Consider the following 19541-nt stretch of genomic DNA (forward strand, 5'->3'; position numbering starts at 1 on the left):
TTTGGCCTCATTGCAAAAGAGTCTCTTGAGCAAAGAGAGCTTTCTTGATACATGGCTGCTTTTGACTTGCCTTTAGGATGAGCACTAAAGTTCACTCCTTTAGCTTTCTTCCCCAGTTTTGCCTTCGACTATTAACATCAGTTCTTCTTAAAAGGACCCACTACCACACTTGCCCAATTAAAAAATAAAACACCCCAAGTTTTAATTGCAGATAACGTAATTCAATGCCTCCTTTAATCCTGAAGATCTAACACTAACTTATAAATATAAGAAGTGGTGCATGTAAATTTTTACATTTGTCAATATTATTATAATCCTCATCCTATTACCTGGTCTGTGTTCTTGGGCGAGTGACTTCCCCTCTAACATTGTTTTCTTTGATGAATGAGGCATCTAAAATGGATGATATCTGAGTTCTCCTTCAAGAGAGCTATTGAAGCATTATGTACACTGCCTTGGAATCACAGGTAGATCTGAGGTCTCCTTGAAAGCATCCTTAAATTCACAACTGGAGTTTCAGTGGAATTCAATTATCCCAGCCAAAAGGTATCTGCTTTTGGATTGATTGTGGCTTGTTGACAGGGACCTGTGAAAGAGAAACTATCTTCACTTCTCTGCTATACACTGCCTTATCTTGCTATTTCTATTTTTTTTTTAAGACAGTTAAGTACAAGGACCCAGTTTTCTGGACTTTCTACTTAGTTCCCAAAGCCATCTCTTATCCCTTAAGCTTTTCCCATCCTCATATTTTTATTTATCACATCTCTGCTACTAATAGAGTCTATCTTATGTCATACATATACATTACATGCTTTGTCTCACCACCTCAATCTACTATGAGGCAGTAAATTTTTTGAAAGTAGAGTCTGTCAATTTTCATCTCCCATAATTTTAAACACATACCTTCCTCTACAGGAATTAATAGATGATTTTTTAATTTGAATGTCCACCTTCCCTCCTTTTGGCAAGTTCTCATTCATAGAATTCTGAAATTCCTCCCTCATATGAAAATTTCCTTACCTTCTATCTATCCTTTTGCTTCATTCCTGTTAGATTTTTCTTTCTCCTTACCATGACCTCTAGTCATTCTGGCTGTTGTCTTCAAATCCATACCCTTCTTTAGCTTCATTCCCCTTTTACATTCTTGAAAATAGAGTAACTATCAAGTATAAAATATCCTCTCTCCTAGAATTCTTTGACTCCTTGGCCTTTCATGCCTCCCTAAACTCCTACCTAGAGCTACCATGACCATTTGCCTTTTCTTCTCCCATATCTATGCTGTTCAATGCCACTGAGGAATCTCTCCAATTAGTCATATAGTTTCATTGAAAATTCACGTCATCTATATTTACTGGTCTCTCAGAGCACACGTTAATCCTTTTATTCTTTCTTTATTGACCACTTATTGACCATTTTATTCTTTCTTTCCTTATTCACTACCCATAGTGAATATTCCAAGACGTCTCTTCTTTCCTCAAGACTCCTACACCATCTCATCTCTTGTCCTTATCAGAAAAGTATCTCATCTCCTACATTACTGAGGAAATTGGAATTCTGTGTTATGAATTCCCATGTCTTCCTCCTTCTATAGGTATAAACTTTTCTATAACATCTAATTATTCTTCCTCTTCTCTAGCCTATTTCTGGCAAAGTCGGATTCTTGCTTACCATGGCCAAATGTTCTACGTGGACTGCCGATCCCATTTCCTCTAAATCTACTAGAATTCTGCCATTCAAATAATCCCATTCCACCACATACCTTCGGCTTCTCCATATCTACAGATTTTTTTTACTACTGTCTACAAATAAGTCAAAATTTCCACTTTCTTGGTTTGTACTGAACTGTATCAAGAACTTTGGAAACTCCATCATCCTTCAGTATTGGTTCTTCCATAACATAAGCATCCTCAGTACCCTCTGTCCTGCTGATTAGAGGGCTAGACAATGAATAAAGAACTCCTCTAACAGTCTCCATTTAAAGATGGCTTTTCAACCATTCATCTCTTCAATTCCTGCCAGCTACACTGTTTTGGACTGGACTTCCAGATATCATCTGCCTCCCTTTTTAGGTCTTTTGTGTGTATTATCTTCTCCCATTAGACTGTAAGCTCCTTGAGGGAAGGAAGCTAATAAAACAGTGAGAGTGAGGAGGTAGTTAGAAAATGAAATGGTAAAGGAACAGAGAAATAAGAAACCCAAAAGGGTAATCTCAAACTCATCGTGTCCAAAACAGAGCCCATTATATTTTCCACTAAACCTCCCCTCTTGTGAAATACTTCTTCTTGATGATATCACTATCCCTGGAAAAGTCATCTAGTCTCTGCCTCCATTTCCTAAATTATAACATAAGGATAATAATAGCATCTACTATCCACGTGTGAGAATCTAACACCACTCGGCACTCCCTGTTTCATAAAAATTAAACTTTCATATTGAATTTGTAAACCCTTTCTCTAGTGAATTGGTTTCAGTTCAGCTCCCTTTCTCCACTCACCTTGATTGGATTAAGAACAAGGTCCAAGGCTTTTCTGTATAAGGGGGATGCCCATGCACTTTGTGAGGATGCCAGAAGCCTCTTGGGAGATACTTGCCTCTTGTCCCACATGACGTCTGGCAACCAGAAGACCAACCTCTGACCCAGACTGAGGTCAAGTCCCGCCAATCAGAGACCCAGAAAATGACATCATAGAGGGTATAAGAAGAGCACTTCCTATTTCTGGACAAACAACTGGGAACAGAGGTGCCTCTGTAGAGAGACTAGGAATATAGTTGGAGGAAGGGCTGGTTGGGTAAGGAGGTCTGAGAAGGGAAACAATTGGCCAGTGTGGTTGGTGCCTTTTCTTTGTTTGATTTGTTCTCTTAATTATTTTAAAATAATTATAAATTAAGATACAGTCTCCGGAGATGTTAATAACTCAGGGTTAATGTCAAGATCAACTGGCAATATTTGAAAAGTGCTTAACACAGTGCCCAATACATAGTAAGTGCTATGACTGTCAGTCTACCAGAGAGATCCCTGGAGATATTGAGGAACATATCCATTCTTTGTATCATGCTTCCTCTTTGGCTTTTTGTCATGATAATGATGTCCATAGTTCCCTCCCACCCACATTGACTTATAATCCTGAATATTTATTCAAGAAGTTGTTTCAGAATCTTCTCTCTCCCTTTCCAGTTTTGCTTTTGTTTTGTTTTAGTGGCTCAATGTGCCAGAGGGGGGATAAACAGTCTGATACTCTAAAATACTGGAATTTTCATCAAAAACACAAATCATTTTTAGTTGTATGAGTGTGGTCAAGTCACATCCACTCATTTGACCTTATCTGTAAAATGGAAATAATTATATCTACTTAACCTCTTTTATATGTAAATTCTCATCATCATTGCCTCCCTCACAGAGGTACTCGGCATGGGTAAAGGAGGAAAACATGTACAATATTAGGTAATAATTATCTGGCACTTTAAAATATCCATAGTCCTTACCAAAACCCTGAAATATAGATATTATATAATCATCTCCATTTTACAGAAATACAGAGAAGTGACTTAATATAGTGATAAAGCTCAAAAAATTGAGGAGAAAGGATTTGAATTCAGATCTTTCTGGTTCTAAGATCAACACTTTCAATTAAACCATTAAACATCACCTATATGTCTGAACTCCTTAAAATAAAGTCCTTCCCTAATGCCTCATGTAGCACATAGAAGGGTATTGATTCTTCAAGATGGGACCAGCAAAGCCCTTAGATCTGGCAGGTATTACTAAACTTGAAAGGCAATAATCAGTTGGGGAAAATTTAGCCTAGCTAAATTAGATGCCCATCACCAAAGGATTCATGCAAAAAAGGGAATTAGAAACGTGAATTCTAGGATCCTCCCAGTTCAAGAAAGATACACATATATAAGACCACAGAGTTATAAGTGACCCAGGGGTGTATCCAGTATAATTTCCTCATTTTTAAAGATGAGAAAACCAGTGAGGTTAAGTGATTTTCCCCCATACTCACAGAAATAATATCATTTATCAGCCATAGCCACTCAGGAAGATCACTTACTCAAGCATTCAGGGGTTATCAACTACTTGTTAAAAGATCCTTTATATGGAGCCTTTAAGAATTACTATTTTTGACCCTAAAATGACAGGATCTGATTGCTAAATGAGACCTCCAGTGCCATCTGAGTCAATACATGTCACCCAGCATAAGCATGGAGACTTTCATTTATGAGTAGCAACTCACTGTACCTCTAAATGAAAGCCATTTCATTCTTAAACAGGTATGAGGTTAGGAGCAGCCACAAGAGGTGTTCCACAGGACTGTTACCAACTTAAACTCTCACTCTCAGCAGCTTCTCCCTCATTCTTGTTTTCATTTCAGGAAGAGCAAATATGTGTAAATACTTTATTAAAATAAAAAACACATGAAGGGAAAGCTGTTCCCCACTGATTGATTTTTCAAAAGCTCCCTAGACTGCTTCTGCTACAGATGTTTGCAAAATGATTGGATGCAAAGTGGGCTTAATTCATAAAAGCAATAAAACGTTGCTTATTGACTGAACAGATGAACTAGCTGAGGGGGGATAATTTGGAGTGTTCTTATTGGAAATGCTTTGAAGAAATGTAATGATAGTGGAGAGACAGAACCTTATTAGCTATGGTAAATATATTTTTTTCCTGCAGAATGCTTTAGATGTTGCAAAATAACTGGAAAAAAATAACCCCTGAATTTTCAGCTGCATTAGATATTGGAATGAATATTAGATAACCTCTGATAGTCTAATTTAATATGCCACATAGTCAGAAAAAGAATTCCAAGTATAGAAAAAAAAGCATAGGAATGGGTTACTACCCTGGGTCTATCATTAATTCACTAGGTGACTTTAAGAAAGTCACCTCACTTCTCATTCTCCAACATTTACCCAACATCCCCCAAAATTAGAAGGTTGGACTGGATTGATTTTCCTTCCTGATCAGAGACTACTATTGACTCAAAGCAAATATTCATGAGGCCACAAATGCCTGGCTACATAAGCCCTTACTTCTAAAAACTCCCCAAATTTTTAAAATTGCTTCATGGTATCAATCAAAAGAAAACTGGAATTGAAGTCTGAGGTTTTGAGTTTCAAATATAATTCTGCTCCTTAATATTAAATGCATGCAAAGTGTGGATGGTGCAATGAGTCTCACTGATGAGCCATGTCTTTTAGGTGTGCCACAAAATTTTACTGTCATTTTATTGTAACTAAAAGGTAATTTAGAAATAATTTCATTTAATATAGTCTTATATGCCTAGCAAATATTGCATTATAGGTTTAATATTCACAAAATAAATAAAACCTACTTATATTTGAACACTAGATTTAAAGCCCTAAAATAGAAAGAATTTAATAAAAATGGCTGCCCTTAATGAAGTAAAACCGAATGTTCTTTTAAATCTCTCAGTTCTCCTGGAGAACTGCAAACATAAATATTCCACATCACAGTTTTCTTCAAGGCAAAGAAGAACATGGGATAAGCAAAACAGTATTTGAGAAGTAATAGTATAGTGAATACAGTGCTAAAGTTGGCATCAGGAAGTCAGGAAAACTTGTGTTTGGGTTTGAACTAGGCCTCTAACCCTAACTTGGTGGTCACAGAGAAACTCCTTTATTTCTCTAAGCTTCAAATTCCTCTTCTAGAAATTGGGTATAATAATAACTCTATACCAGGCTCATGGTACTATAAGGCTCAAATGCCATAACATATATAAAGCACATTGCAAGCTTAAATCACTAAATAAATGTTAAGTGGTGGTGGTGGTGATAGTAGTAATAGTAGGCTAGAAGTAGTACATTTTGGGGGGTGAAGTCAAGATGGCAGAGGAGAGATCATTCTTCTGCACCTTCTCAGCTACTTACCAAACAACTTTAAAATAATCCCTAAAATTGAATATAGCATAGCTTTTTGTTAAATAATGCCTTCTTTCAAGGGGGTAGGGTGGGGAGGGATGGAGACCCCCAGGGTATTTTAATATAACCAACAAATAAATAAATTTAAAGTTACAAAAAGATACTATAGGGGACGTATGTGCTAGCTCTAGATGAAGTTTGGTAATTCTGTTACCGATACCTACTTCAGGGTCATATTTCAAAGGCAAGGCAAGAGAAAGTATAAATCCAAAGAGGCAGTATCACTTCTGGTCCAAAATGATCAGGGACTCTGAGGTGTAATAATGAAAATGGGTTTGACAAATATAAGAATTTTAAAAATTATTGTGGTTGCCATTTATAAAAATTAACTAAAGTCACAAGGCTGTTAATAGCTTTAATGGCTTTATTATAGCAAGATAGAGATAGTAAAGGGTGAAATGTAGGAAGGAGGTAGAAAATATTGCCTAGCTAAATACCTAAAGTCCAGACACAAGTACCTCTAGACTGAAGAGAACATCCCACCAAAGATAGGAGAAGAGTTTAAGAACCAGTGTCTCTGGCGAGGGTCTCCTCAACCCAAGCGAGTCAACAAAGTTGATCTTCTCTAGTCACCAACATGGAATCCAAGGCAGAATTGAATGCCTAATCTAACTGAGCCACATCAGAATGAGTCACAAAAAGACCAAGCCACCAAAAGACTGAGCTACCACAAGAGACTGAACCAAAAAAAGAAGTTGAGTGTCTCAGAGGCTCCTGCTTATATGCAGTTTTCTCCACCCTTCAGCTCTCCCTGTCATATCTCAGGAATCAATCAAAGTTTCTTAATTTGCTTGGCACTGCGTGATCTACCTCCCATCCTCTGAGGGTGTGAACTTTTTTATCAAAATAATTCTTGAGTTCCTACTGATTAAGTTAAAAGGGTGAAACACTCCAAGTACTTGACTGATTAAGTTAAGATAAAATAATTTCCTTTCACAGAGGAGTAGTATCAATACAATCCCAAGAGATCTAGGTCTTTTCTGGGAAAAGATCACTGTACAAACTAGCAGAACAACAAACATTCCTCTCTCTAGATCATACCACCTTGGAGGTATCAAATGTTTCCAAACTTCAAGAATTCTCTCTGAAAAATCCTGAAATTTTAGAGAGATACTTCACATATGCCCCCAAGTCATGAACAGAGCACATCGTTATCACTAAGTTCTATATCAAAAAATGGGCTGAAAAATGATAACATAAAAACAAAAACAAAACAGAGACCTGATGATAAAAATCTATCATAGTGATAAAGAAGACCAAAACAGAAACTCAGAAGAAATCAATGAAGTCAAAACAGCTGAAAGAAAAATGTGAATTGGACATAAGCCTAACACGAATCCTTGGCATAGCTTGAAATTGATTTTCAAAACCAAATAAGAATGTTAGGGCAGAATAAGGCACAGAAAGAAAATTATGAAAAGAGAATTAACAGCTTGGTAAAAAAAAAAAAGCAAAAAATACAGAAGAAAATAGCACTTTAAAATAGATCTGGTCAAATTGAAACAAGTATAAAAATTTACCGATGGCAATAACCCTCATAAAAAGCAAAATTGGCCAAATAGAAAATGGGAGCAAAGTCATCCAAAGAAAATGAATTCTTAAAAATTAAAATTGGACAAGGAGAAACCAATGCCTCCATGAAACATCAAGAAACTATAAAGTCAAAATAATAAAAAAAATAATTTTACATTTCATCAGAAAAAAATAACTGACCTATAAAATGGATGGAAAAGAGATAATTTTTAAATTATTAGATAACCTGAAAGTCATGGTCAGATCTTGAGTGTAGATAATTGTTGTTTTCCAAGAAATTGTCAAAGCAACTGCCCAGATATCCTCAAACCAAAGAATAAAATAGAAATTGAAAGAATCCACCAATCGCCACCAGATCAGAACTACAACGAATATTTTACCCAACTTTAGAAATTCCCATGTCAAAGAGAAAATACTTCAAGCATCTAGAATGAGATTGTGCAAATATCATGAAGCCACATTCAAAAGCACACAAGCTTTAAAAGTTAATATGTTAACAAACTTAAGGGCTTAAGATATGATATTCTAGAAGGCAAAAGACCTGAGATTCCAAGAATAACCTACATAGAAAAACTGAATATAATCTTTCAAGAGAAGAAACTAGATATTTAATGAATAGAGGACTTTCAAGAATTACAGATGAAAAGATCATAGCAGAACAGGAAATCTGACTTTTAAAGATAAGATTCAAAAAAGGTAAACATGAAAGAAAAATCATATGCGGTTCAATAAGGTTAAACTACTTACCTTTCTATATGGACAGTTGATATATGGATCTTCTAAGTATTATTAGGATAGTTAAAAGAATGTTGTTGGAATGATCTCAAAAGATGAAGGGGTGAGAAAGAAAGATGCATTAGGAGAAAGGGGAAGGGAGAAGAAGGGAAGACATCATATCACATAAAAGATTTGCTGAAGGAAGAGCTTTTATTTTATTTTTTATTTGAAAAATGTTAATTAATTAATTTAGAATATTTTTAACTGTTACATGATTCATGTTCTTTACATCCCCTCCTGGCACGCCCCTCCAGTAGCCAAGAGCAACTCCACTGGGTTCTAAATGATTGATCAAGTAATTGATCAAGACCTATTTCCATATTATTAATATATGCATAAGGGTGATCACTTAGAGTCTACATCCCCAATTATAACCCCATTGACCCATGTGATCAGGCAGTTCTTTTACTTCTGTGTTTCTACTTCCACAGTTCTTTCTCTGGATGTGAATAGCATTCTTCAACATAAGTCCCTAAGAATTGTCCTGGATGATTGCACTGTTGCTAGTAGAGAAGTCCATTATATTTTATTGTGCCACAGTGTATCAATCTCTGTGTATAAGGTTCTCCTGGTCCTGCTCCTCTCACTTTGCATCAACTCCTGGAGGTCATTCCAGTCTCCATGGAATTCCTCCAGTTCATTATTCCTTTCAGCACAATAGTATTCCATCACCAACATATACCACAATTTGTTCAGACATTCTGCAATTGAAGGACATCCCCTTGTTTTCCAATTTTTTGCCACCACAAAGAACAAGGCTATGAATATTTTTGTACAAGTATTTTTTCCTTATTTTCTCTAATAATCTGATATAATATAAATCAGATAAAAATGTTCTAAAACCTTCTTCATTAGAGAAATTCAAATAAAAACAACTCTGAGTTGCCACCTCACACATATCAGATTGACCAATATGACAGAAAATAATACATTTTGGAGAGAATGTGGCAAGACTGGGACACTAATTTATTACTGGTGGACTTGAAAATTCATCCAACGATTTGGGCGGACAATTTGAAATTATGCACAAAGGATTATAAAAGACTGCATACGTTGTGATCCAATGATAGCACTTGTAGGCCTGTATCAAAAAGAGATTTAAAAAATAGGAAAGGACATATTTGTACAAGCGTATTTATGGTTATGCTTTTTGTGCTGGCAAAGAATTGGAAACTAAAGTGATATCCCTCAACTGGGGAATGGCTGAACAAATTGTGGTATTTTATGGTAATAGAATAATATTATGCTATAAGGAATGATGAATAGAATGATTAGAGAAAGAATTGGAAAGACCTACATGAACTGATGCAGAATGAAATAAACAGGACCAGAACACTATACATACTAATTTAAATATTGTTAGATGATCAAAAGTGATAGATTTTGCTACTAACAGCAATGTAATGATCCAGGACAATTCTGAGGCATTTATGAGAAAGAATGCTGACCACCTCCAAAGAAAGAACTATTGAATTATGAATGCAGATGAAAACATTTGATTTATCACTTATTTATATGGGAATATAATTTGGGGTTTTAGTTTTATAAGATTCTCTTATAAAAATGAATAATATAGAAATATGCTTTGTGTGATAATACATTTATAATCCAGTGGAATTGCTTGTCAACTCCAGGAGAGGGGAGGTAAGATGAGAGAGAGACAACACGAATCATATAATTTTGGAAAACTTGTGTGTAAATTTGTTATTGGAAAAAATAAAGATAACTTAAAAAATACTAAAAAATAATTGGATTCTCTATTCTTTGGCTTTTTTCTTAAATTTGAGCAGCCAGGTAAATAGATTTAATTATTGACTTTTTGCTGGGCTCCCAGGGTTCCTACACTGTTGTGGTATGTTATCTTAGGTTTCAGGATATTTTTCTATTTGTTTTTTCTGGATCCTCTTAGTATTACAATTTTTATAGCCTAGGATCTGATGTATTCCTTATTCAAGCCCCATTTTATAATTGATTTCAGGTGCTCCAACCAGAGCCAGGAAGCAGTTCTGCCCCTACAACTTCAAGTAAACAGGCCACCTCTTAGTGTGACAAGAACCAGGGGCCCCACTCTTCTGGTAGTTATCCCAGCTGAGGGACCCCAGACCGTCAGGAACCACATTCATAGGTACATACTTCTTTCTCATTTCTCCTCTCCCATCACAACACCCTGAGAGAGGAGGTGTTCAATTGGTGTTCTTGTCCTCCAGCATCCCTTGCTTATCTGCAAGAAGGCTTGATCTCCTGCCCTTACTTAGGGTCCAGCCCACTTACTCCATGGTAATCCACTCCCTCAATCTCCAACTGTGAGCCAGTGAGGGTCCCTGGTGTGGATGGCTACCTCATTCACCACTGTTCCTCTTGTTGCCATATTTGCTGTAGCCTCTGCTGCCACTGACACAGATGTTCCTAGGGACCTTTGCCTGTGGGTGGATTCCTGTTAGGTTGCTAATCCTGCCTTTAAGGATTGTATTTTGATTCCTGGCAGTTTGCTCTGTTTGGGTGGAGGGTTGAGGTGAGACTGAGGACAGGGAAATCAGAAACTTTCCTCCTTAGTTATCTCTAGTTATAGAGCTTCATCTTGAACTCCTGTCTGCTTTTGCTGCTTTTAGAATTGATTTGGTGGATTTATTTTTGTTTGTTTATTTGGCGGGGGGGGGGGTGCTAGGAGAGCAAGGAAGTTTCACACTCTACTGCACCTTCTTCCCACAATGCATCTCAAAGTGATGATCTCAAAAGATTGGTGTAATCAAAAGATTAAGAAAAGAAAGTAGTGCTCACTAAAAGACTGAATGAACAGGTGGACTGTCCTCATTTCTCCTTTCTCAGTGTTTATGGGTGGACAAATTGAGATATTCTACAAACATCTATCATATGTTTGATAAAGTTTTTTAAGCTACCCTTATGTTCAAGATAGAGATATTTGTTCAGCGATAGTAATATTAAGTCAAATCAGCTAATCAAAGACTAGACCCAATGAATATGAATATAGAGTGAAAGTCATAATGGAGTACCCAAAGAATTTTTTCAATCATCCTGTCCTATTTAACAACTTTGATATATGGTTTATATGTAGGATAGGTAGCATATTTTTCAAATTTCTAAATCACACAAAGTTTGGGATAGCAAACATGGTGGATAAAGAGGATCCGGAAGGATAATAAGAAGTTAGAATGAATATAATAAAATATAATGTTTCAAGCACGGACTTAGTTCCTGTGTTCCCAGCCCAGCATGATCCCTCTGCTGGTCCTCTGCTGCCACTCACCAGAGATGACTCATATAGATGGTCAAGAGATCTTCTTTTACAAGATAAAAATATGGCAGAGAGACAGAGCCTGCTTCAAGAGTTGGCATTTCAAGCTCAATCTAAATTATCCTTCCCCTAAGATTTTCCTAATTGGTCAAAGCTTCACTTCAATCCCTACACATCATAGACTGTCACTACCAACAGTCAGGAATCCCACCTGCCCCTTGGCAAATTAAGACACATGACTCTGTGATGGTAAGTCTTCTGGGATCTGGTCATTGGTTGGGGGTCCTCTAAATATTTAATTCACACAGTACACTTACCTAGTCAGACCTTATTTAAAGCAGTATATTCATTTAGGGGCATTATATTTTTGGAAAAATATAGGGAAGCTGGAATATATCTATGACAGAAATTAGGATGAATAAGAGCTTCAAGATCATTTGATTGAAAGATGTGTAACCTGAACAAGAAAGCCTTATGGGGGGCATGATCACTGATTTTGAATATTTGGAGAGGTGTCATGCAAAAAGGAGAGTAAACTTATTGTCTTTGACCCTGGAGGACAAAATCAGAACAAAGGTAGAATAGTACACAATTTAGATAAAGTCACAAAGAGGCAAATTTAGGTCCCATGTAAGGAATATTTTCCCAATAATTACATTTCATTGCAAATGAAATGATATTTTTAGGCTAGTGATAGACTCCCTCTTATTGGAAGCCTTTATAGGAAGGAAGGAGACAAGCACTTATTAAACACCTATTACATGTCATGCACTTTTCCTTTAAGCACTCTACAAATAGTCTCATTTGATCCTCACAACAGAAGGAAGTAGATGCTATTATTATTTCCATTTTATGGATAAAAAAACTGAGAGTGAAGAATGTTAAATGACCATTCTACTAACCTGCCGCTCAAACCCTAGATTACACTCTCTCTCTCTCTCTCTCTATATATATATATATATGTATATATATACATATATAAAATGCCTAGCACAGAGTAGGTATTTAATTGAAGCATATTGGTCAACTGATACATTATGAGAGCATCATAATAACAATGGAGTTCTATTAGAACACCTACACTTGAGGACAAATTCTTTTACTTATATGATGTTTGACTGTGGCCAAGAAAATTAATCTCTTTGAACTTCATTTTTTCCCACAGGAATAATAGAGACAATTAAACCTCCCTCAGTGGGTCTAGGAACATGTTTTATAAAGTACAAAAAGTTGTAGAAATGTAACAATTATTAATAACCAAATTTTCTGGTTGGCCAAATATTTTCCAAATGAATGAGCACTTATTTGTTCATCGTGCTTATGGCAGTAGACTTTGAATACAATTTAAATGACCAGTGGCCTTGGTCTACCTCTGAGGCATTCTTCACAAAAAGATTTTTTTTTAGTCAAACCTATTAACTACACAGTCAGTGGCCCATATGCTGGCTCTTTAGGTACCACATTCCTTGAGAGTGGAAAGGGACTCTGCCTTTGGCATTTAGTCCTCTATATGTACTACTCAGAAGTAAGTCTCCCCTGAGATGAGAGGGAAAAATACATTAGGGATCTAGCAAAATATTAAAAAGTGAGGAGGAGGAAGAAAGTTCTTTTGGGGGTCATGGGATCAGCTATACAGATGACATATGGGCCAGCATTCATTTAGTTTAATTGCCTCATTTAGATCTCTGGGGTCTAGACTGCTTTTATTGCACAGCAAGAGGGTATATGGAAAGTTGTGGGAAAAGCATCCTGCTAGGGGGAAGGGAGCTTGCTGGACTCCTGACCCAGACAGGAGATTGCACAGTAGTATGTCAGTTATAGTCCAGTAGCCAATCTGGCTTTCATCACATTGGCCCAGAGGCATTACAAATCAGCTCAACCTATCAAAGCTTATCAACATTGCTTAAAATGTAGGAGAAAAGAGTGGAGGCAGTAATCTGTAATACAACTAGTATTGGGTGGTAGAAGGAGCACTAACACCACCACCCCCACTACCACCACACCCCCAAACAACCACCCCCCACCCCTGCCTCTATCATTGACTAGCTATGCAACCTTAGAAAAGTCACTCAGTCTCCCTGGCTCTCAATGTTCTCATCCATCTAATGAGAAGATTGAAGTAGATGGTCTCCCAAGTCTTTTACAGTTCTGGATCATACAATGCTATATAATAAACAAATACACTTTCACCAAATTAGGAGGATAACCATTTGAAGGTATTTGTGGCAATACCTAAACTGGACCAGTTTAAGACACAAGTAGAAATTGTCTTCTCCACCTTTCCAATTATTTCATAAAATAGTAGAATCTTAGGATTTAAATTTGGAATGAATCTTAAAGATGATCTAATCCCACTTCTAAGTGAGGGCACTGAAATCCAGAGAAGTATCAGTTTTGTGTAATGGAGAGAATGCTGGACCTGAAGTCAGGAAAACCTGATTTTAAGTCCAGCTGTAAACACTTCCTAGCTGTGTCACCTTGACAAGACACTTAACCTCTGTCTGCCTCAGTTTACTCACCTGTAAAATGGTGATGATATTAGCACCTACTTTCAGGTTTTTGTTAGGATTAAAATGATATACTAATTGTAAGGTGTTAGCATAGTGCCTGACACTTAGTCAGCCCTATATAAATGTTAGCTGCTATTATTTATTCTAATTATTGAGGTGGTGATGGGAGTTGTTATTAATTAACTGTCTTCATTTGCCTAAGCATTTACAGCCATCACTATCTTTCTGTAAAGTGTGTGTATAAGGGGGTGGAGTAGGAAGGGAGGAAGAGGTGGGACTAAATGATCTCTAAGAGCAGTCGCAACTCTGTCATTCCATTTTCTACATTCCTACATCTCTAGCTTTGACCTTTTTTGCCTTGAGTTCTAAAATTCCCTTCTGGCCTTTGATATTTGTTGCCTGTGTTCTTATGGTTTTTCTAACCAATATATTTTGTCTTCTAATTCTAGCACTGCATGTTCTGTGTTCTAAGGTCTTAAATTGCTCTGTTATGGTCCTGGGGATATTTTTATTTGTATACAATTTCTTTTTCTTTTTCAACAGGTTTATACCATTTTAAAGTTCTCAAAAGGTTTTACATATATTATTTCATTTAAACTAACTACCTTTTGATGTAAATAATGTTATATTATGTGAGGAATTCAAACAGAGATTAAGTGACTTGTCCATGGTCACATATCTAGCAATTATCTGAGGAAGGATTTGTGCCTAGATCTTCCTGACTATATACCTAAATATTATATATTACGACATGGTGTCTTTCATAGTCTTTTCCAAGGTTTCTTTTGGCTCTAAAATCCCATGTCCTAAAATCCTTTACATCTCCAACAATCTTTGACCTATTTTATAAGGTCATTTCTCATTCTCATATCCCATGTTCAATGCTCTAAAGCCCTTTATTATGTGTTTCTGATCTTTTCCAATTCTGACATCAGGGGTTCTAACTTTTAAGGTCCTTCCAGCTAATATAGTGTCCTATGATCTATGATTATTTCTTATACTTGCAGTACATGATTTGTCTTCTGAGACCTTCCCCTTTTCATCTTTAAGTACTAAGGTCCATTTCAATTCTAGCATTCTGTCATCTTAGATCTCTTATAACCTTATATTTTATGTTCTAAAGACTCTTTCAACTGTTACAATCTATGTTCTAAGAGACCTTCTAGAGTTGACATCTGTGTTCTAAAGTCCCTCTCTAACCCTGACATTTTAGATTATAAGAACTTTTTTCAGCTCTGATATGTTATATTCTAAAGTCCCCTGCAGATTATGATTTTGGGATTTTTTTGGGCAAAACAGAGACTCCAGTTTCTGTAGATTTTTGCTCATTTTGAAGGGGCATGTGACCACCCTGAAAGAGCTCCATCTAAAATAACTGTTTACTTGCACAACACAAAACCCTGGAATATCTTGATTGAGGTCCAAATATGGCCTTCCTATTGCCTACAAATTCCTTTGAAGTTGAACAAAGAGGGCGGAGAAGCTTCAGCTCTGAAATTGGACATTAGTCACAGCCTGGAGAGAAAATGACAGTTCCATGATATTCTCAACCCAGGTTTCAATGAGCATGGTGAGGTTGGGTGTGTTTGAACCTCCTTTGAAGATGCTGGGAGGCAATCTACATTGTTTGGAAGCTTCCCCTGGGGCCGGTACCCTTTTGTGAAATTTTCACTGGGTTATGCTTGTTTCCATATGAATTGATAGCTGATGAATATTTCCAAAGCCCTGGGCCAAAATATTGAAAACAGACTAGCATGAACACATTGTGGGAGAAATATGTCATTCCAAGAGCTGGGTGCTGGACAGAAAGGACACCCCATTATCTCCTCTGGGTAATTGACAGGGACAAAGAGACATGATCAGAAAGCCATAGAGGTCAGTGGCAGGGGGTAGGACTTCAAACATTGCAACTAGTACTATCAGGGGAACTCAGAAGAAAAAGAAAATTGTCTTTGTTTAATGTCAATGTGGTAGAAAAAGTTTCTTTCACAAATCTTTTGACCCTTAAAGAATAGGATCAATGGATGTTATGTTTCTGTAACATTTTTTTCAAAGGGCTAATGTGTTCCTACATCTCTTCTTTGCTTTTAAATTTTGGAAAATACTAGAAAATTATAACAGAAATTACTAGAGTCTTAAGGGAAACAAAAACAAACAAAAATTATTTTTAAACCCACTATATCCATTGTCTTATAGTAATATATAATAGACATCCAGGAAAGTGGAAGCTAAGTTAATGAATGTCACGTTGCTTTTAAAGTTGTTTCTGTGATGGAAGATATATCCCCATGTCCTCTAACCAAAAATATGATCTATCTACATGAATCTGTATGCTATAATTTTACTTTATTCAAGTATTCATTCAACAAATATTTATTGAACACTTGCTCTATGGGTAGGAAATGTAAATTTGTTGCAGACTCTACTCTCAAATATCTTATAGTCCATAAGGAGAATATTACACAAACATATAATAACAAGGAACAGCATTACATTGTTAGTGTATTCGGATAACACCATTGGTGAAATTGGCTAATGATCACAATTAAACCAGATTCACACTTAACCTACATGGTAGATTGCAATGGCTGAGCTTTAGCCATAGAGTAGTGCATGAATTATTTGAAACAAACAACATTTTAACATAATTTAATTCTATGAGAGGAATGGTCATTTTTATAAGCTTCTTCTAAGGCAAGACTTATTCAGAATCTCTGTCCCTGTTAGACTAAGTACTCCTTCAGAGGAGGAACTGTCTTTTGCCTTGATTTGTATTCCCAGAAGCAAAGTGCATGGCACAGAGTAGGAGCTTAATAAATGTTTATTGACTGACTGACCATGACAACATGATACCAGATTGAACTGGTATCACCACCTCTTGTGAGTTCTCTACTGTGTGCTGGATTTAATGACACATGTTTCATTACTCTCTTCTGTCGTTTTAATTCTGTGGTTTTAAACAATAGATATTACCACAAGAAAATGTAAAAAAAATATAAAAAAAATTTTAAAAAATAACCTATTGCTCTTAAAACTTAAAACTTAAAAACTAAAAAAAAGTATGCATCATTACTATTAGAGATATTACAACGATTGTTGGTGCAAGGAGATTGAGCATTTGAAAAATTATTCAATGACAACGAATAGGGATCAGTAGCACTGAAACTCAAAGGAAAATGCAGTTAAAAGCAAAAAATAAAAAAATAAACATAATTGGATCTGACCATTATAAGTAGGAAGGAGATGATTATGAAGTATAAGTGAAATTGCCTATTAGTATCATAACCATTCTTTAAAATTCAGCTAGAATTACTCTTCCTCCATGAATTACCCACAGTCACACACACACACACACACACACACACACACACACACACACACACATGATCCTCAGTTTCTCCTTTTACTGGTCCCTTCTTCACAATTAATACACATGCCTAGATGTCATCTATCCTTAGAAAATCCTCACTAAACCCTACTGATTCCTTAAATAATTACCTTATTATATATCTTTTCTTGCTTTCTCAGTCAGACTTCTAGAAAAGGTTACCTTTAGTTGCTTCATCTACTTTCCTGTCTCATTCACTTTCACAGTCTGTCTTCTAAGGTCTTATGCATCACCTGAAACTTCTCTCTGCAATAACCAATGACCTCTTAATTGACAAATTTAAATTTCATGTTTTTCTCAATTTGAATACATTTTGACCTTTTGTATTTCAGGCTGCCCTCCCTTCCTGAATATTTAGTTTTCTTAGGCTTTCTGTTAATGGTTATACCTTTGGTTTTTCCTCCTAACTGTGTGACCCATTCTGTATCTCATCAACAAATAAACATTTGTAAAATACTTACTATACATATCAGGAATTGTGCTAAATAATGAAGATAGAAAAAAGAGGCAAAATATATGTCTTACCCTCAAGGAGTTTAAAATTTAATGGAAAGAAAATATGCAGACAAAAATATGCAGACAAAAAAGCATGCCATCTCTAGGGTAAATGGAGAGTAGAGTGGTAGAAGAAAGGTTTTAGAATTGAGAGAAGTTAGGGAAAGTTTCCTATAGCAGTTGAGATTTTATTTGGGACTCAAAGAAAGACAAGAAGATCAGTAGTTGGAGCAGAAGAAGGAAAGCTTTCCAGGCACAGAATGCACTCATAGAAAATGTCAAATCACAAAAATCATTAGTATTTCTCTCTACTATCAAAAAAGTCTAACAGAAAGATGTAGAAATAGTATTCCATTTATTACAAATTGAGACAATACAAAATATCTGGGGATCTTCCTGCCAAGACAAACCCATAGACTGTATGATCACAACTACAAAACACTTTTCACACAAAGTCAGATCTAAAAAATTGGGAAAATATTAATTGCTCATGGTAAACTGAGCCAATATTAGAAAAATGACATTTCTACCTATTAATTTACTTACTCAGTGATCAATCAATTTACTTATTTACTTATTCATCAAACCAATAAAACTACCCAAAAATTATCTCTGGGAACTAGAGAAAATAATAACAAAATTCATCTGGAAGTACAAAATACTTGGAATATCAAGGTAATTCATGAATAATATTAAAGCAAGTCCTTAACTACACACATACACACAGAGACTATATTATAAAGTAGCAAACATCAAAACCATCTGATACTGGCTAAGAAATAGACTGGAGGGTCAATGTAATAGATTAAGCATTCAATACACAATGGTAAATGACCATAATAATCTAGAATTTGACAAACCCAAAGATTCAAGCTTTTAGAAGAAGAAAATCCCTATTTGACAAAAAACTGATGGGGAAACTGGAAAATATGGCAGGAATTAGGTATAGATCAACACTTCAGACCACATCCCAAGTCAAACCCAAAATGTATACATGATTTTGAAATAAAAGGTGATACCATAAACAAATTAAGAGAGCACAAAATACTTTAACCTTTCAGATTTATAGACAAGGGAGAATTTAGGTCAAAACAAGACACAGAACATTATAAGATTTAAAATACATAACTTTGACTACATTAAATTTAAAAGTTTATGCACAAACAATAGCAATGAAACCAAGATTAAAAGGAAAACAAACCAGAAAAACATTCTTTATAACAAGTCTCTCTAGCAAAGGCTTCATTTCTCAAATATATAGAGAACTGTGTCAAATCTATAAGAATACAAAGCATTTCCCAATTGCTAAATGGTCAAAGGACCTGAGCATGCAATTCTAAAATATGAAACCATAACTAGCTTTAGTCATATAAAATAGTCTAAATATTTATTAAAGAAATTTTATTAATTTTTATTATATATGTATATATAATAAAATAATTTTATTAAAGAAATGCAAATTAAAACAATACTGAGGTACCACCTCACACCCATCAAACTGACTAACATGACAAAAAAGGGAAAATGATACATTTTGGAAGGTATGTGGAAAAATCAGGACACTAGCAAACTGCTGGTAGAGCCACAAACTGATAAAAGCATTCTGGAAAGCAATCTGTAACCATGACCAAAGGTCCAT

This window comes from Monodelphis domestica, chromosome 1 (genome assembly GCF_027887165.1).
Source record: "Monodelphis domestica isolate mMonDom1 chromosome 1, mMonDom1.pri, whole genome shotgun sequence".
Taxonomy (NCBI): Eukaryota; Metazoa; Chordata; class Mammalia; order Didelphimorphia; family Didelphidae; genus Monodelphis; species Monodelphis domestica.